The sequence below is a fragment of the Ranitomeya variabilis genome, chromosome 2 (assembly GCF_051348905.1).
Source record: "Ranitomeya variabilis isolate aRanVar5 chromosome 2, aRanVar5.hap1, whole genome shotgun sequence".
Taxonomy (NCBI): Eukaryota; Metazoa; Chordata; class Amphibia; order Anura; family Dendrobatidae; genus Ranitomeya; species Ranitomeya variabilis.
In genome coordinates, this window is record NC_135233.1 from 568,403,413 (window position 1) to 568,422,372 (window position 18,960).

At 44.3% G+C, this 18,960-nt stretch overlaps 1 pseudogene; it reads left to right on the forward strand.

The window, feature by feature from the left end:
• Positions 1 to 9,352: 9,352 nt before the first annotated feature.
• LOC143803882 (leukotriene B4 receptor 1-like) lies at positions 9,353 to 16,672 on the forward strand (annotated as a pseudogene).
• The last annotated feature ends 2,288 nt before the right edge of the window (positions 16,673 to 18,960 follow it).

Consider the following 18,960-nt stretch of genomic DNA (forward strand, 5'->3'; position numbering starts at 1 on the left):
CAATTTGTACTGTGGGTGAATTGAGGCCACTTTCCTGGTGTCTGTTACTCATTTGATGAGTTTTGGCACCTTTTGGGGCCGTTAGAAGGTGTTGTGCATGTGTTTGTTTTTTCCTCCCATTGACTTGAATTGTGTTCATCTATGTTCGGCGAATATTCGAAGAATAAATAGGCGAGTATTGTAAATTCAGAGATAGTAATCAGAACCAAATGTTGAAATAGTCACTCGTCTCTACTTATCAGTCCTCCTCTGCTGTGTCACTTGGTTAATAGCCAGCCCAGTTTTGGTGGGGGGAACTGAGTGTTAGTGGCAAGTGCAGCAAATGAAAGTGATTCAGTGCGAGGGCAGCAGTTAGTAACGTAGCAGTACTAAGGCTGCTAGGGAAAGCATGAGCCTAATACTCGGGGCAGTGGATTGCCGCAAATACCATTCTGTGTAATTCTGTCTAATGGCCTGGGGAGCCAGAGGCACACTCAGCTTGTGAAGCTACAGGGAAAGATGGACTCAGACTACATGAGGCAGAAGGTATTGCAAACCAGATATACTACTAGAGGTGAGGAAGATCCAAGGGCTAGGAAAGCCAGAGAGGGGTATATGCCACCTATCCTGAGAACCAGGGCTGAAGGTGTATCTGGACACAAGAGGGGCAAATAATAAATTAATCATTATAGTTTACATACTGCAACATCTGTGAAGCACAGGAAGCAATGATTTCCAAGTATCCATATTTCATTAGAATTTAAATATCATTCATAAAATTGTAATAAACTAAATAAATAAATATTAGTAAATAAATCTACTATATAATTGTCTAAGGGTCACTTCCGTCTGTCTGTCTGTCTGTAACGGAAATCCCAAGTCGCTGATTGGTCGTGGCAAAACAGCCACGACCAATCAGCGACGGCCACAGTCCGGCGACAAAATGGCTGCTCCTTACTCCCCGCACTCAGCGCCTGCTCCATACTCCCCCCCGCAGTCAGTGCTCACACAGGGTTAATGACAGCGTTAACAGACCACGTTATGCCGCGGTGTTACGCACTCCGTTAACGCTGCTATTAACCCTGTGTGACCAACTTTTTACTATTGATGCTGCCTATGCAGCATCAATAGTAAAAAGATCTAATGTTAAAAATAATAAAAAAATAAAAAACAGTTATATACTCACCGTCCGTCGGCCCCTCCGATCCAGAACAGGCCTTTCCTGCTCCTCGTGATGCAAGACTGCTACGTCATCATCTCGCGAGACCGCAATGCACTCCTGAGACCAGAGCTTGCGAGGAGCATCGGTAAATGGTTCGGCTGGATCTGGGGGCCAACGGAAGGTGAGTTTATAACTATTTTTTATTTTAATTCTTTTTTTTAACAGGGATATGATGCCCACATTGCTATATACTATGTGGGCTGTGCAATATAATACGTGGGCTGTGCAATATACTACATGGGCTGTGCAATATATTGCGTGGGCTGTGCTATATACTGCATGGGCTGTGCAATATACTACATGGGCTGTGCAATGTACTACGTGGGCTGTGCAATATACTGCGTGGGCTGTGCAATATACTACGTGGGCTGTGCAATATACTACGTGGTCTGTGCTATATACTACATGGGCTGTGCAATGTACTACGTGGGCTCTGCAATGTACTACGTGGGCTGTGCAATGTACTGCGTGGGCTGTGCAATATACTGCATGGGCTGGGCTATATACTATGTGGGCTGTGCAATATACCACGTGGGCTGTGCAATATGCTACGTGAGCTGTGCAATATACTATGTGGGCTGTGCAATATACTACATGGGCTGTGCTATATACTACGTGGGCTGTGCAATGTACTACGTGGCTGTTTAATATACTATGTGGCTGTGCTATATACTACGTGGGCTGTGCTATATACTATGTGGGCTGTGTTATACACTATGTGGGCTGTGTTATACACTACATGGCCTGTGTTATACACCATGTGACCTGTGTTATACACTATGTGGGCTGTGTTATATACTACGTCGCTGTGCTATATACTATGTGGGCTGTGCTATATACTATGTGGGCTGTGCTATATACTACGTGGCTGTGTTATATACAATGTCGCTGTGCAATATACTACGTGGCTGTGCTATATACTACGTGGCTGTGTTATATACTATGTGGGCTTTGTTATATACTGCGTGGGCTGTGCTATATACTACTTGGGCTGTGCTATATACTATGTGGCTGTGCAATATACTATGTGGCTGTGCAATATACCACGTGGCTGTACAATATACTACGTGGCTGTGCAATACACTACATCGCTGTGCTATATACTACGTGGCTGTGCTATATACTACGTGGCTGTGCAATATACTACATGGCTGTGCTATATACTACATGGCTGTGCTATATACTACGTGGCTGTGCTATATACTACGTGGATGTGCTATATACTACGTGGGCTGTGTTATAAACTACATGGGCTGTGAGACTCTTTTGCCCAGGGCTCTCAAAAACCGGTACCTCGGCCTGGCTACACTGATTGGTCACACCCAGCCGGCCGCAAATAATCAGCGACAGATGCAGTCCGGCCGCGAATTGGCGCGGGATTTGGACCACGCTTCACTAATTGGTAGTGCCCGGCCGGCCGAATCCTGTGTATTCACTGCATTGTTCTGAAAACTTCATAAATAAACTACATACATATTCTAGAATACCCGATGCGTTAGAATCGGGCCACCATCTAGTAATAAATAAATACTGATGAAAGGAACTATGTGAGAGAGAGAGCACCTATTAAGAAATATTCATGAAAAACCTTATTCCATTTGATCATAAAGAAGCAAATAACAGCCAGGAAAAGAAAGAAATAAATTAAAACATATGTGACAAGTATAAGGTGCTAGTAGCCAGATAGATGGTGCATAACTTCTCTAAAATATTTGGGTATTCAGATTGTAGATCGGTCTCTGATGTTAACCTGTAAGAGTCACTGGTATAGTGATAGTTTATTCTATGTTATCAGACAGGAAGGTGCAATTAGGTAGCACACGTTAGTTCCCTCTCAATTTCACAGCTAATATTTTATCAGTGTATTGTTTGCTTTTTCCAGAATCTCCCCACAGCTCTTCTCTTAGATGAGACTCATCTGTACAGGTATGTAATTTCTAAACTACAGAATTGTGAACAGCGAGCTGTTTAATCTCATAAGCATGTCTGACTGTAGATGCTGCAGTGATGTTTGGTGACCATCTTGAAAAAAACAATACTGACTGATTCTTTTTGTTTAGATTTGTTGAACAATGTGTCAAAGTCTAAATACATCCTGCACATGCAAAGGTTCATACGTGTGAGTCTGTGATGGGCATGTCAAGGAAACTTGGGGTGTCACAACTATCGGGAACTACACACATCAGTATTACGGGGTACCTGTGGTGTTATTCTTAATGGGAACTAGAACGGTCAGTATGAAGAGGATATTTTTGTAATCACTGGCTTTGTGGCACGGCAATTTTACTGTTTTCATGATATATTAATTGCGACAGTTATGAGGTGCACTGTGGCCATAACGAGAGGTATTTGGTGGTTGCCACTGCTATTAGAAACTCAGCAATGAGGAGAGCAACTGTGACTGGCACTGTACCAATGCTCCGTTCTGAAAGTCTGTTTAACAGAAGGTGTATTTTCCAATTTCTCAGTTTTTTAGGTTATAAATGGCTATATTTTCCAATTTCTCAGTATTTTTATGTTATACCGTATATACTCGAGTATAAGCCGAGATTTTCAGCCCAAATTTTTGGGCTGAAAGTGCCCCCTCGGCTTATACTCGAGTCATGATCGGTGGTGGGGTCGGCGGGTGAGCACTGTCATATACTTACCTGCTTCCGGCGTCCCGCTCCTTCCCCCTGCACGTCCCACTGTCTCCGGGTGCCGCAGCCTCTTCCCCTGAGCTGTCACGTGGGACCGCTCATTAGAGAAATGAATAGGCTGCTCCGCCCCCCATAGGGGCGGAGCCGCCTATTCATTTCTCTAATGAAGCGGTGCCGGTGACCGCTGATAGAGGAAGAGGCTGCGGCACCGAAGACAGGCAGGGGGAAGGAGCGGGACGCCGGGAGCAGGTATCGCATATTCACCTGTCCTGGTTCCACACGCCGGGCGTCGGCGCCATCTTCCCGGCGTCTCTCTGCAGTCTGCACTGACTGCAGGCAGAGGGCGCGATGACGCATATAGTGTGTGCGCCGCCCTCTGCCTGATCAGTCAGTGCGGAGAGACGCCGGGAAGATGGCGCCGAGGAGCTGCAAGCAAGACAGGTGAGTATGTGTTTTGTTTTTTTTATTGCAGCGGCAGCAGCAGCACATATTTATGTGGAGCATCTATGGGGCAATGGTGCAGAGCACTATATGGCACAGCTATGGGGCAATGGTGCAGAGCACTATATGGCAGAGCTATGGGGCAACAGTGCAGAGCACTATATGGCACAGCTATGGGGCAACGGTGCAGAGCACTATATGGCACAGCTATGGGGCAACGGTGCAGAGCACTATATGGCACAGCTATGGGGCAACGGTGCAGAGCACTATATGGCACAGCTATGGGGCAATGGTGCAGAGCACTATATATATGGCACAGCTATGGGGCAACGGTGCAGAGCACTATATGGCACAGCTATGGGGCAACGGTGCAGAGCACTATATATGGCACAGCTATGGGGCAACGGTGCAGAGCACTATATGGCACAGCTATGGGGCAACGGTGCAGAGCACTATATGGCACAGCTATGGGGCAACAGTGCAGAGCACTATATGGCACAGCTATGGGGCAACGGTGCAGAGCACTATATGGCACAGCTATGGGGCAACGGTGCAGAGCACTATATGGCACAGCTATGGGGCAACGGTGCAGAGCACTATATGGCACAGCTATGGGGCAATGGTGCAGAGCATTATATGGCACAGCTATGGGACAACGGTGCAGAGCACTATATGGCACAGCTATGGGACAACGGTGCAGAGCACTATATGGCACAGCTATGGGACAACGGTGCAGAGCACTATATGGCACAGCTATGGGGCAATGGTGCAGAGCACTATATGGCACAGCTATGGGGCAATGGTGCAGAGCACTATATGGCACAGCTATGGGGCAATGGTGCAGAGCACTATATGGCACAGCTATGGGGCAACGGTGCAGAGCACTATATATATGGCACAGCTATGGGGCAACGGTGCAGAGCACTATATATGGCAGAGCTATGGGGCAACGGTGCAGAGCACTATATGGCACAGCTATGGGGCAACGGTGCAGAGCACTATATATATGGCACAGCTATGGGGCAACGGTGCAGAGCACTATATGGCAGAGCTATGGGGCAACGGTGCAGAGCACTATATGGCACAGCTATGGGGCAATGGTGCAGAGCATATATATATATGGCACAGCTATCTATGGGGCAACGGTGCAGAGCATTGTATATATGGCACAGCTTTATGTGGAGTATCTATGGGGCAACGGTGCAGAGCATTGTATATATGGCACAGCTTTATGTGGAGTATCTATGGGGCCATAATGAACGGTGCAGAGCATTATATATGGCACAGCTTTATGTGGAGCATCTATGGGGCCATAATGAATGGTATGGAGTATCTATTTCTAATTTTGAAATTCACCGGTACCTGCTGCATTTTCCACCCTAGGCTTATACTCGAGTCAATAAGTTTTCCCAGTTTTTTGTGGCAAAATTAGGGGGGTCGGCTTATACTCGGGTCGGCTTATACTCGAGTATATACGGTAAATGGCTATATTTTCCAATTTCTCAGTATTTTTAGGTTATACTGTAAATAGTGATGAGCGAGAATACTCATTGCTCGGGTTTTCCAGAGCACGCTCGGGTGGTCTTCAAGTATTTGTTAGTGTTCGGAGATTTAGTTTTCATCGCGGCAGCTGGATGATTTACAGCTGTTAGCCAGGCTAAGTACATGTGGGGGTTGCCTGGTTGCTAGGGAATCCCCACATGTAATCAAGCTGGCTAATAGCTGTAAATCATTCAGCTGCCACGATGAAAACTAAATCTCCGAACACTAACAAATACTCGGAGATCACCCAAGAGTGCTCGGGAAAACCCGAGCAACGAGTATATTCGCTCATCACTAGTTATAAATGGCTATATTTTCCACTTTCTAAGTATTTTTAGGTTATAAATTGCTATATTTTCCAGTTTCTCAGTATTGTTAGGTTGTAAATTGCTATATTTTCCAATTTAATGTTATCCCATATAATTTCTGCAACGTAAGAGAGTCACTTCATTTTTCTTGGATCCAGTTGGATAAAACACGTGGGATGGGCTTCGCTGCTGGAGTACAGCGATTCTTCGACACTGACGATAGTAATGTGATGTAGAACAGCTCCCTGCAGGATGAAGAGGAATCTATGAAGAACAGACTGCAGTATAGGATATCATAAAGCTTGCAGTAACTGCCTCAATAAACTGGAGAGCAAAAAGGATAACCAAAGGGCAAAGCCCGTAAGTCAGGGAGGCAATCCAGACACAAAGTAGCAAAATGATTGGTCACAATAAAAATTATAACTCATCCCTCAAAAAAGCAAACATCAGATGGATATGCTGATGAAAAAATAAAACAGTTAATGTTCTCAGAAGAAGGGGAAAAACAGATCACAAAAGTGCAAATTGGCTATAGCAAGAAGGGGTTTAGAAAAGACTATACATTTTGACCTGTAAAGCAGGAGAAGACATATCTAGAGATGGAAGAATTAAAATGAATTCTACTTGAATTTTACAATAATTCACATTCTGATAAACATAATTTTTTTTGTAATTCACTTGGCTCAAATTTAGCAAAATGGTCTATAGCTGTGGCGTTAGTCTGATAACATTTGAGGGTGGGAAAAAGGTTAAAAAGAAAAAAAACATACTTAATGGCCACCTTTGCGGACGCTCCCGCTGCTCCCTGCCTTTGTGTCTATGTTGCATCTCCAGCCTATTTTTAACTCTAGGCCGGGGATTCTAGCCTCGAGCAGGCCTCAGAGTTCACTGCTCCTTCTCCGAGGCCTAGTAGTGTCTCCGAGGCCTCAGAGTTCACTGCTCCTTCTCCAAGGTCTAGTAGTCTCTAGCCTGAGGTGAACACCAGGCTGGTGATATGATGCAATCTATGTGATGCCAAGGGCTGGATAGCAGTTTGAGAGTACCGGGGAAAGCCAGAAAGGAGAGCGGTGAAGTATGATTTTTTCTATTTTATAACCTTCTGTCATTTGCTTACCTCTATGATTTTCCTCACTGCTCCTTGCCCACTGTCCAGTCCTCTGCCGCACCGCATCCTCATCCTAATGTTCACTCTAGGCTGGGGCCTTTGAGGCCTGTGATGTAAGATGTAAAAAATAAAAATAAAATTATTCTCACCTCACAGCTCACCTCTCTGGTCACTCCTGCTTCTTCCTGCCCACTGTCCATTCCTATGCATCTTTGTCATGTCTCATCTATAGCCTATGTGTTCAGTCTAGGCTGGAGCTTCCAGGTGTGAGCAGGCTCCGGAACTTCACTGCACATACTATGGATATCCCATTCTAAAGTGGACACCGGGCTGGAAATGCAAATGGGCAGAGGCTCAGAGGACTGGAAAATAGACTGGGAGCAGTGGGGACAGCCAGAAATGTGAACGGTGCGGTAAGTTTTTTCTTCTTTTTAACATTTTGCCAGCCACTTACTCTCCGATTGTTCCCTGTTGATCCATGCCTGCTATATGATCCTCTGTGGCACCGCAACTTTGGCCCATCACTCTAGCCTGGGGCTTCCAGACTCCAGCAGACGCTAGAGTTCACTGCACATGATCCAGGGCCTACTCGTAGTTGGAAGTTAAGGTGTAGGGTGAACACGGCTGACCTGCGATTTCCGGTTGCAGGCCCTGGAGTTCACTGTGCATGAGTAGTTAACTCTGAGGCCTACATGTGCCTGCAAACCCCAGCCTAGAATGAACACTAGGCCAGAGATGCAATGTGATGGAGGCACAGAGGTATAGACAGTGCGTAGCAAGAAGCGAGAGTGGTCGCAAAGGTGGGTAGTGAGGTGAGTATTTTTCATATTTTTCATCTTACCCCAGAGAATCCAAAGCATAACAAGTTACATTAAACTTCCCATTAAAATCCGCGCAAATCTGCATATTCAAATTTTACCTGATCCGGTCTTCATTATACATATCACATGTTCTACTATAGGTAAATGGATTAATACCACCATCAAATTAGCTTCCTGGTGTTAATTAGATTTTAAGTAAGGGTGTGAAATAAACCATTTAATTGCTCACAGTAACCACACTAACCACACACAAGTCACTAGTTCGACCACACTTAGAATAATGTTCACAGTTCTGGTCTCCGGTGTATAAGAAAGACATAGCTAAACTAGAGCGGGTGCAGAGAAGAACGACCAAGGTTATTAGAGGACTGGGGGGTCTGCAATACCAAGATAGGTATTACACTTGGGGCTATTTAGTTTGGAAAAATGAAGACTAAGGGGTGATCTTATGTTAATGTATTAATATATGAGGGGACAGTACAAAGACCTTTCTGATGATCTTTTTAATCATAGACCTGAGACAGGGACAAGGGGGCATCTTCTACGTCTGGAGGAAAGAAGGTTTAAGCATAATAACAGACGCGGATTCTTTACTGTAAGAGCAGTGAGACTATGGAACTCTCTGCCGTATGATGTTGTAATGAGTGATTCATTAATTAAATTTAAGAGGGGACTGGATACCTTTCTTGAAAAGTATAATGTTACAGGGTATATACACTAGATTCCTTGATAGGGCGTTGATCCAGGGAATTAGTCTGATTGCCGCATGTGGAGTCGGGAAGGAATTTTTTTCCCCAAGGTGGAGCTTACTCTTTGCCACATGGTTTTTTTTTGCCTTCCTCTGGATCAACATATTAGGGCATGTTAGGTTAGGCTATGGGTTGAACTAGATGGACTTAAAGTCTTCCTTCAACCTTAATAACTATGTAACTATGTATGTAACTATGTAACCAGTGGATTATTAGGGTTATATAAAGAGATTCTCTGTGGAGAGCTATTCTGTTTGTTTTTTCTTCTTCAAACCAAGATCCTTTCCTCAAAAAATTTTCTAAAGCCTAAAATTCTTATTTAGCCTAAAATATATTTCTATCTTTTTTCTTTAAGGATAATAGAAGTTTCAAGTCTGAAAAAATTGATTTCATGAACATCGACTAATTTTATGGCGTTTGAAAGAAGCCGAAAAATTGTTCAAAATTTTGTAGCTTTTCTATAATTCTTTCACAATTTTTATAAATTGGTTGGATTACACTTCAGACTTCAGAAAAAAAAAGCCAAATAATTGTTTAAATATAGAAATGCCATTGTGCAATATTTCTTCAGAGACTGATCAGAATTCAATATATACTGTTATACAGAGCGTTGCTTTATGCACATTACTGTCTTCGGCTTTCATCATTGGGGTTCCAGGAAACATTATGGTAATGTGAAGCATTTATACAAGGATGAAGAACATTTCTGTCACTGTGCTGTTAATCGGAAACCTCGCACTTGCAGATTTTCTTATTCTGTTATTCCAACCTATTTGGATATATACCTTTGCGGTCAACAAGTGGGATTTCGGACCAGTATTTTGTAAAATTTTACTACATGTCATTTATTCTAACTTGTATGTCAGTGTCTTCCTCATAACTCTGTTGAGTATCGAGCGGTTCTTGGCTGTATTTCGACCATTTCATCTCCAGAGATGGATCAAACTACATATTTTTACAAAAATTGCCATTTGTATTTGGATAGCAGCTGCAATATTTGGTTTTCACACTCTTCCATTCTATAACCCAAAGGAAAGTGGACATCCTTTCCAATGCATTCTACATGAATATGACAGTGACACCCAAAAACAGTAATTAGACTTACTGGTAATTGTATTTCCAGGAATACATCCTGACAGCACACTGGAGGACGTCCTTCTTATCCATCATGGGACAGGAAACACGAGAGATTAAAAGGACCCTCCCCCTACCACCCTTCAGTGTTTTCCCAAAGTAACACATCTGGATGGATGCAAAAAACAAGGTTTATTCCAACAAAATAATCAATCATACAAATGTTACATCACATGAGTATAAAGATCATACAATAGGGAGGGAACTAATAGTGCTGTCAGGATGGATTCCTGGAAATACAATTACCAGTAAGTCTAATTACTGTTTTCCAGGTCACTACCTGACAGCACACTGGAGAAATACCAAAGGAGAATGGTATTTAGGGAGGGCCCACTGCTTGAAGTACCTTTCTACCAAATGCCAACTGAGGCGATACCACATCTAACTTATAATGTTCGGAAAAGGTACAATGATTAGACCATGATGCAGCCCTGTAGATCTGATCTGCCGTAGCCCCCCCTTTCTCTGCCCATGACGTGGCCATGGCCCTAGATGAATGGGCTTTAAGGTTAACCGGAGAATTTTGCCCTTTAGCTTTATAGGCTAAACTGATTGTGGATTTTATCCACCGTGCGATAGTCGCTTTAGATGCTTTCTTCCCCTTATTTGGACCCTTGAACTGATCGAACAAGTTATTATCTTGTCTCCAGGGTCTAGATAAATCAAGGTACTTGAGTACCGTCTCTCTCACATCTAGATTATGGTAAAATCTTTCTTTTTAGTTTTTAGGGAACTGGCAAAATGACGGTAAAACAATCTCCTGATTCATATTAGTATCTGAGACGACTTTAGGGAGAAAAGCCGAATCGAGTCTTAGTACTAATTTATCCTCAAAGATTTATAAATATGGTTTCTGTACTGATAGAGCCTGTAGTTCCCCCAATCTTTTTGCCGACGTGATTGCAACTAAAAGCGCGGTTTTAAGGGAGAGCTTGTTAATCTCTATGTCCCCTGATATGTCCCAGGATTGTTCACATAGAACATTCAGGACCAGATTAAGATCCCACGGCGGGACTGATCTTCTAACTAATGGTTTTAGCCTCTGGACTGCTCTAAAAAATCGACTAATCCAGGGGTGGGTAGAAAGAGAAAAATCGAAAAATACACTCAGGGACGCTATTTGGACTCTTAATGTACTTGGACTAAAACCTTTTTGAAATCCTGACTGCAAGAAGTCAAGAATCTTTGGGATATTCGGATGGTCAGTATCAACTGTCATCTCCCCGCAAAACCCACAAAATCGTTTCCATATTTTTGTGTAGATGGCTGATGTCACAGGTTTTCTGCTGGCTTGAAGGGTAGAAATGACGGCATCTGAAAGACCTTTTGCCCTCAAGACCTTCCGTTCAGGATCCAGGCCGCCAATTGAAGAGCTCCTGGATTCTGATGTAGAACTGGACCCTGTTGAAGAAGAGCCTCTCTTTCTGGTAACAGGAGGGGTTCTTCTACTGATAGCCTTCTTAACAATGGAAACCAACTTCGTTTCGGCCAGTGAGGAGCTATGAGAATGACTTTGGCCCCGTCCTCGCAGATCTTCCTGAATGTTCTTGGAATCATTGCCAGAGGAGGAAATGCATACAGAAGACCGTTGTTCCAGGGTTGTGAGAAGGCATCGATCACAGCTGGGCTTTCCCAGGGGTTTAGGGAGTAAAAGGTCTTGACCTTTGCATTTTGCTTTGCAGCAAATAGATCCACCGTCTGCTTCCCCCAACGATGACAAAGATTTTTGAATACTTCATTGTTCAGTTCCCACTCTGTAGGGGATACACTTTTCCTGCAGAGGAAATCCACCAACTGGTTCTTGGACCCCTCTAGCTGAACCGCCGAGATTGACAGTATCGACTTCTCTGCCCATCTGAAGATCTGTTCCGCCAGATCTTGCAATGCCATATGTCTTGGGCCCCGTTGATGCCGAAGGAAGGCTACAGTTGTCGTATTGTCTGAAAAGACTTTTACATGTTTGTTTCTCAGTAGATGTTGCACCGCCGTTAAGACCTTCCAAACTGCATGCAGTTCTCTGTGGTTTGATGATTTCTCGCTGTCCTTTCTTTCCCAACAACCTTGGAAATATCTTCCTTGAACATGACCTCCCCAACCTTGCTGACTTGCATCTGTTGTGACCGATACACTTGAGGTTTGAAGCCATGGTACCCCCAGCCGGAGGTTCCTGGAGAGAGTCCACCACACCAGGGATTTTTTGATCTGAAGAGAGAGTTTCAGCCTCCGATTTAGTGAGTTCTGTTTTCTGTTCCAGCTCCTCAGAACTCCCTGCTGAAACTGCCGAGAAAGAAACTGGCTCCAGCTCACGCAAGGGATGCAGGCCGTCATTAATCCCAAGACCTTCATCTCATCTCTGATCGTATTTCAGCTCTGGGAAAAGTGATGGACCTTTTCTATTATGCCCTCTAGCCTGTCTTCTGGTATTTAACCAAAAACACAACAATAACCAGCATAATTAAAGCGAGTCCCTATTCAAGTATAGCTAAAGCTAGTTGATACTATATGCTGAGGAGAAAGGACAAAACAAAAGACCAAATAGCAGGACTAGTCGCAGAAAACACTATAGCAAGAAAGTGGGTCACAAGGACCCAAAAGAAACGACCTATAAGTCCACATAAAGCAATATGTATAAATTACCTTTATTAATTATTAAAATAGAAAAATACACCAAAAATGCATGACATTACAGAGAACAGGTGAGGTACAGTGCCGCATGGTGTACACAGACATCGCATAGGCGTGTAGGCATACTAGGGGCGCATGGAGCCAATCAATAAGCCAACAAAGGGCTAGTACTGCCCATAAATACCAAGAATGTGTGCAAATAGCAAACTTATATATACTGCCTATTATAGTTAAAGACATAAAACACATCTTGTTGTGTATAATGAGGGATCATACGAATATATATGTTATCTTGAGAGGCATTGTCCCAAAGGTTTTAGTAGAAATCTAAGATATCAATTACCTCTTGGTAAGATAACGGGTGTTATGTTCACGGGGTCCGTGCGCCCTCCCCGACGCGCGTTTCGGTTGTCACACCTTCTTCAGGGGTCATTTCTACTAAAACCTTTGGGACAATGCCTCTCAAGATAACATATATATTCGTATGATCCCTCATTATACACAACAAGATGTGTTTTATGTCTTTAACTATAATAGGCAGTATATATATGTTTGCTATTTGCACACATTCTTGGTATTTATGGGGAGTACTAGCCCTTTGTTGGCTTATTGATTAATGCGGGTGTTGTTTGTCCCTGGCTCCGTGCGCCCCTAGTATGCCTACACGCCTGTGCGATGTCTGTGTACACCATGCGGCACTGTACCTCACCTGTTCTCTGTAATGTCATGCATTTTTGGTGTATTTTTTTATTTTAATAATAAAGGTAATTTATACATATTGCTTTATATGGACTTATAGGTCATTTCTTTTGGGTCCTTGTGACCCACTTTATTGCTATACTGTCTTCTGGTAGGTAGGACATTCTTGTCTCTGAATCGAGCATGACTCCTAGGAATTTTATTCTGGATTTTGGTATTAGATCTGATTTCTCCCAATTTATAATCCATCCCAGACTCTCTAGTGTGGAAATGAGGGATTGACAGTTGATCCTGAGCTGGCCTACTGAGCCTGCCGCAACTAAAAAGTCGTCTAAATAAGGAATTACCATTATATCCTGATTTCTCAGATAGGCGACCACCTCTACCATAAGTTTTGTAAAAACTCTGGGAGCAGATGCCAGGCCGAAGGGGAGACAGCGAAACTGAAAATGGTAGATCTTTCCTTCCATATTTACCGCGAACCGCAGAAACTTCTGGTGATTTAGATGAATGGGTACATGGTAATATGCACTCTTTAGATCTAGAGTGCACATCAGCATACCCCTTCCTAACAGAGGGATGGTTGACCGGATTGACTCCATCTTGAATCTCTTGTATAATACCCAATTGTTTAGGTGTTTTAGATTTATTATTGTTCGATTCTCCCAATGGTTTTATTATCAAGAAGAGATTCGAGTAATGACCTCTGTACTCTTCCAGAGGGGGTACCGGAACAATTGCCGCCATTTTTAGGAGGTCCTGTATATCTGACCACATGGGGGATGATGATTTTAGATGGGAGGTGGAAATCAGGAACCTTTCGGGAGGAAGAGATGTAAACTCTATTTTGTATCCCTGGGATACAACCTGTAGAGCCCAAGGGCTCGTTGTTATTTCCCTCTATCCTTCTAGGAATCCGGCCAGACGACCCCCTACTCTGATGGCGTAATTTCCTACGGTAGCTAGAACCCGAACCCGAGTAGCTTGAATCTTTGGTTTTAGGTCTGCTATCCCCTCCTTTCTGGTAACTCCATCTACCCTGTTTCCCTTTACCCCTGTAATCTGGTTTTTGATTATAGCGGGGTCTCCGAAAGGGCTGGAACTTTTTAGTCTTTTCTTCCGGGAACCCCTTCTTTACATCTGAGGCTTTCTCTAAGATATCGTCGAGGACCGGTCCGAAGACCCTGCCCCCCCCAAAGGGTATCGAACACAACTTGGTCTTAGAATGCATATCACCCAACCAGCTTTTGAGCCAGATAGCTCTTCGGGCTGCATTAGATAGGGATTGACCCCTAGCCGCGAACATAACAGACTCCGCGGACGCGTCTGTCAAAAAGGTGGTTGCCAGTTTTAACAGAGGCAGGGATTTCAGAATAGTTTCCCTAGGAGTTTTGGCTGTTAACTGATCCTGAAGATCATCTAACCACAAGTCCATGGAGCGAGCCACCGATGTCGCTGCTATATTTGCTCCAATAACTGCCGATGAACTCTCCAAGGCCCTTTTTAAAAGGCTGTCTGCCTTTCTATCCATGGGCTCTTTTAGGTTGGAAGAGTCCTCAAAAGGAATTGCAGTCCTTTTGGACACTTTAGCCAATGGTATGTCTATTTTAGGAATGTCGACCCATTTTTTAACTTCGTCTGGATCAAACGGCAAATGGAGTCTGAAATCTTTTGGGATAGTTAGTCTTTTCTCCGCTTCCTCCCATTCCTCCAGAATCATGGATCGGATATGGGAATTTACCAGAAAAACCTTAGAGGTCTGTGAGCGTAAGCCACCGAACATCTCATCCTGAACTGAACAAGATGGCTGAGGCTCCTCAATTTGCATAGTATGACGTACAGCCTCCAACAGTTCTCCCGTGTCTGCAGCGGAGAATAAATATCTTCTCCCTTTCTCTGGAGGATCTCTACTCTCTTCTTCCTCCTCTACATCTGACACGGAAGATGACGAGTCTCCTGATGAGTAATCAATCCTCGGCCTTTTCCTAGATCTCTCTGGAAGAGAGGCTTGAGGGAGTACCAGACCTGATACGGAAGCCTGAACCTCCTCTCTTATCATGGCTCTCATATTTGTCATAAGAGAAGCCTGCTCTTTTCCTATGATCCTGCAGGTGCATGTTTCACACAGGGGTTTCTGCCTGGTATCCTTCAGCTTAGCTGCACAGATAGGACACTTTTTATTCTTGCTGGGCTTCTTTAATGACTTGTCAGACAAGGAGGCCGCCTATAAGAAATATATAGCAAACACTAGTATAGTGCCCTTTTTTTTTTTGTGGGGATCCATAGTACAGAGCTCCTGCCCTACTTACTAGCGCCATGGACTCCTGCCCCTCTGCTCTGGCTGCGTCCTCCATGATCCTCTGGAGATCGCTTAATGCTCCCGCACATACTTTTTTATTCTGTTCCTCTCTTCTTATGTGAAGTGCTTCCACGCTCTCTAACCGCTCCTCTTGTTGCTGCAAAGATGCCGCCCGCCCACCTCAGCCGCAAACCGGAAGTGACGTGCGGCCGGAAAGTGAGCATGGTGCAGCGCGGATTGGCTTCCCCCTCCCGGCGGCCGCATGGAGACACTGTCATCATCAGAGGCTGCCGCCAGGACCGCATGCACCAGGGGGCGCGACGGAAGGATCGAGAGCCCCCGGCAGGGAGAAGCGATCCTCATACCAGGAGCAGCGCTACACTGGTAGGCAGAGGGACCCTCGGGCGGGTGTCGGCCAGCGGGTGCCTCATGGAGGGAAGGGTGAGGCAAAGCCCCCCGATCCACACCTCCCGCACAGAACGGTAGATCCTCTCGTCTTTTCATATCCATAATGGGACAGGAAAAACACTGAAGGGTGGTAGGGGAGGGTCCTTTTAACCTCTCGTGTTTCCTGTCCCATGATGGATAAGAAGGACATCCTCCAGTGTGCTGTCAAGTTGTAACCTGGAAAAGTAGTTTTTCTCTTATTGGAAACATTTCTTATGTTTTTGGTTCCATTCGGCATAATTGTCATGTGCTACACCTACTTATGGAGAAAAATCAAAGAAATGAAATTAACCAACAGACTAAAATCAGATAAAATAATCGTCATTGTGGTGGTCACTTTTGGCATATGTTGGATTCCATACCACATATTCAACATCGTTAATATCACCTCTGTTTTAATGGGCACCTGCAGTCTAGTAAGACTTGTGAACATCGGAAGTTATATTTCTGGGGCTTTAGTTTTTATGAACAGTTGTTTGAACCCTATCTGTTAATATTATTATGCATTTAAAATGAAAAGTCCAACAAAGATCATCTACTTGAAATTGCTTTTCAAGAAAATTGGAGAAATAGAGATGGAACAGAAGACAAGTGACAATACTGAAAATACCATGGACAAAGCACATATTGATGATGATGCTATAGTTGATTGTAAGATTTAAGGATGCTAAACACTTTAAACAGCTGTTGGTTTATTGAGCCAAAAGTAATTCTTCTCAATCTTTCCATACACAAGAAATTTAGTTCGGTCATGCATTTATGTGTTCTCAGTTCCTGATTCTTCTGCCGCTTAATATCATCTTGTCATTTTCAAATACCACCAACATTAGCAGGTTTACCTGACTTTTCTCTAGGGTGTGTGGTGGCATTTAGATGGCGTAAAGAATGAATACCCTACCAGTGCCGATGCTTGACTACCAGAAAGTTGACCCACAGTCAAAATAAGATTCTGTTCATATTTGCATCACATACTTATTGTAAAGCCTTGGTTCCAGAGTCCATTATATGTGATCTGGAAAATAGTGCTATAGTTCATCAAAACAAATTACACCAGTAAAAGGAATCTGTCAGTAAGATGAACCCTCCTAAGTAGTGATGAGCGAGTATACTCGTTGCTCGGGTTTTTCCGAGCACGCTTGGGTGACCTCCGAGTATTTGTTAGTGTTCGGAGATTCAGATTTCATCACCTCAGCTGAATGATTTACAGCTACTATCCAGCCTAAGTACATGTGGGGGTTGCCTGGTTGCTAGGCAAACCCCACATGTAATCAAGCTGTCTAGTAGCTGTAAATCATTCAGCAGTGGCGATGAAAACTAAATCTCCGAGCAGTCATAAATAGTGTTGAGCATTCCGATACCGCAAGTATCGGGTATCGGCCGATATTTGCGGTATCGGAATTCCGATACCGAGATCCGATACTTGCCGCATATCGGATACCGGAATCGGAAGTTCTCAATTCAAACAGCACCAATTCAGCCAATGAGGACTGATTACAAGTGTGGGCACATCCTGTTCAGCATGGTGGGCATGAAACTACTGGCAAGGCTGTGATTGGCTGCTGAAATGATGTCATGCTGCAGTTTAAAAGTCACTGGCGCCATTTTGGGCTCACTCTGCTGTGAATTCAGTTAGTGACAGGATGCTGTGTTCTGACTGAGGGCCAGTTGAGATAGCGATTTGCTTCTTTGTGCTTTTCCCAGGCTAATATAGCAACCGCTGCGTGTTCACCTTGCTTTTGCCTTGCAGCGCTGTTTTCACAGTGATCTGCAAGGTCTCTGTGTGTGTGTGTGTGTGTGTGTGTGTGATTGCAGCCCACTCTCTAGTCTGTGTGCAGCCATAGCTGGTTGTATTCAGGTCAGGGTGGTTCACTGCCTCATACTGTTCTATCCATTCCATTGTCCTTTTTTGCAAGTAGTGCAGGCCGCTGCACATTTTTTTCAAATAATTCCTATTAGTGACTTTCCACCCGTATCCAGCTAAATTGTGGAAAAACACTACATAGGATAACCTAGAGTAGTTTTTTTGGGCCTTGCAGCGCCGTTTACGGCTGTCTGCATGGTCTCCGTGTGAGTGCAGCTCGCCCTGTAGTCTGTGTGCAGCCACAGCCGGTTGTATCCAGCTCAGGGTGGTTCACTGACTCATACAGTTCTATCCATTCCATTGTCCTTTTTTGCAAATAGTGCAGCCCGCTGCACATTTTTTCAAATAATTCCTATTAGTGGCTTTCCACCCGTATCCAGCTAAATTGTGGAAAAACACTACATAGGATAACGTAGAGGAGGTTTTTGGGGCCTTGCAGCGCCGTTTACGGCTGTCTGCACGGTCTCCGTGTGAGTGCAGCTCGCCCTGTAGTCTGTGTGCAGCCACAGCCGGTTGTATCCAGCTCAGGGTGGTTCACTGACTCATACAGTTCTATCCATTCCATTGTCCTTTTTTGCAAATAGTGCAGCCCGCTGCACATTTTTTCAAATAATTCCTATTAGTGGCTTTCCACCCGTATCCAGCTAAATTGTGGAAAAACACTACATAGGATAACGTAGAGGAGGTTTTTGGGGCCTTGCAGCGCCGTTTACGGCTGTCTGCACGGTCTCCATGTGAGTGCAGCTCGCCCTGTAGTCTGTGTGCAGCCACAGCCGGTTGTATCCAGCTCAGGGTGGTTCACTGACTCATACAGTTCTATCCATTCCATTGTCCTTTTTTGCAAATAGTGCAGCCCGCTGCACATTTTTTCAAATAATTCCTATTAGTGGCTTTCCACCCGTATCCAGCTAAATTGTGGAAAAACACTACATAGGATAACGTAGAGGAGGTTTTTGGGGCCTTGCAGCGCCGTTTACGGCTGTCTGCACGGTCTCCGTGTGAGTGCAGCTCGCACTGTAGTCTGTGTGCAGCCACAGCCGGTTGTATCCAGCTCAGGGTGGTTCACTGACTCATACAGTTCTATCCATT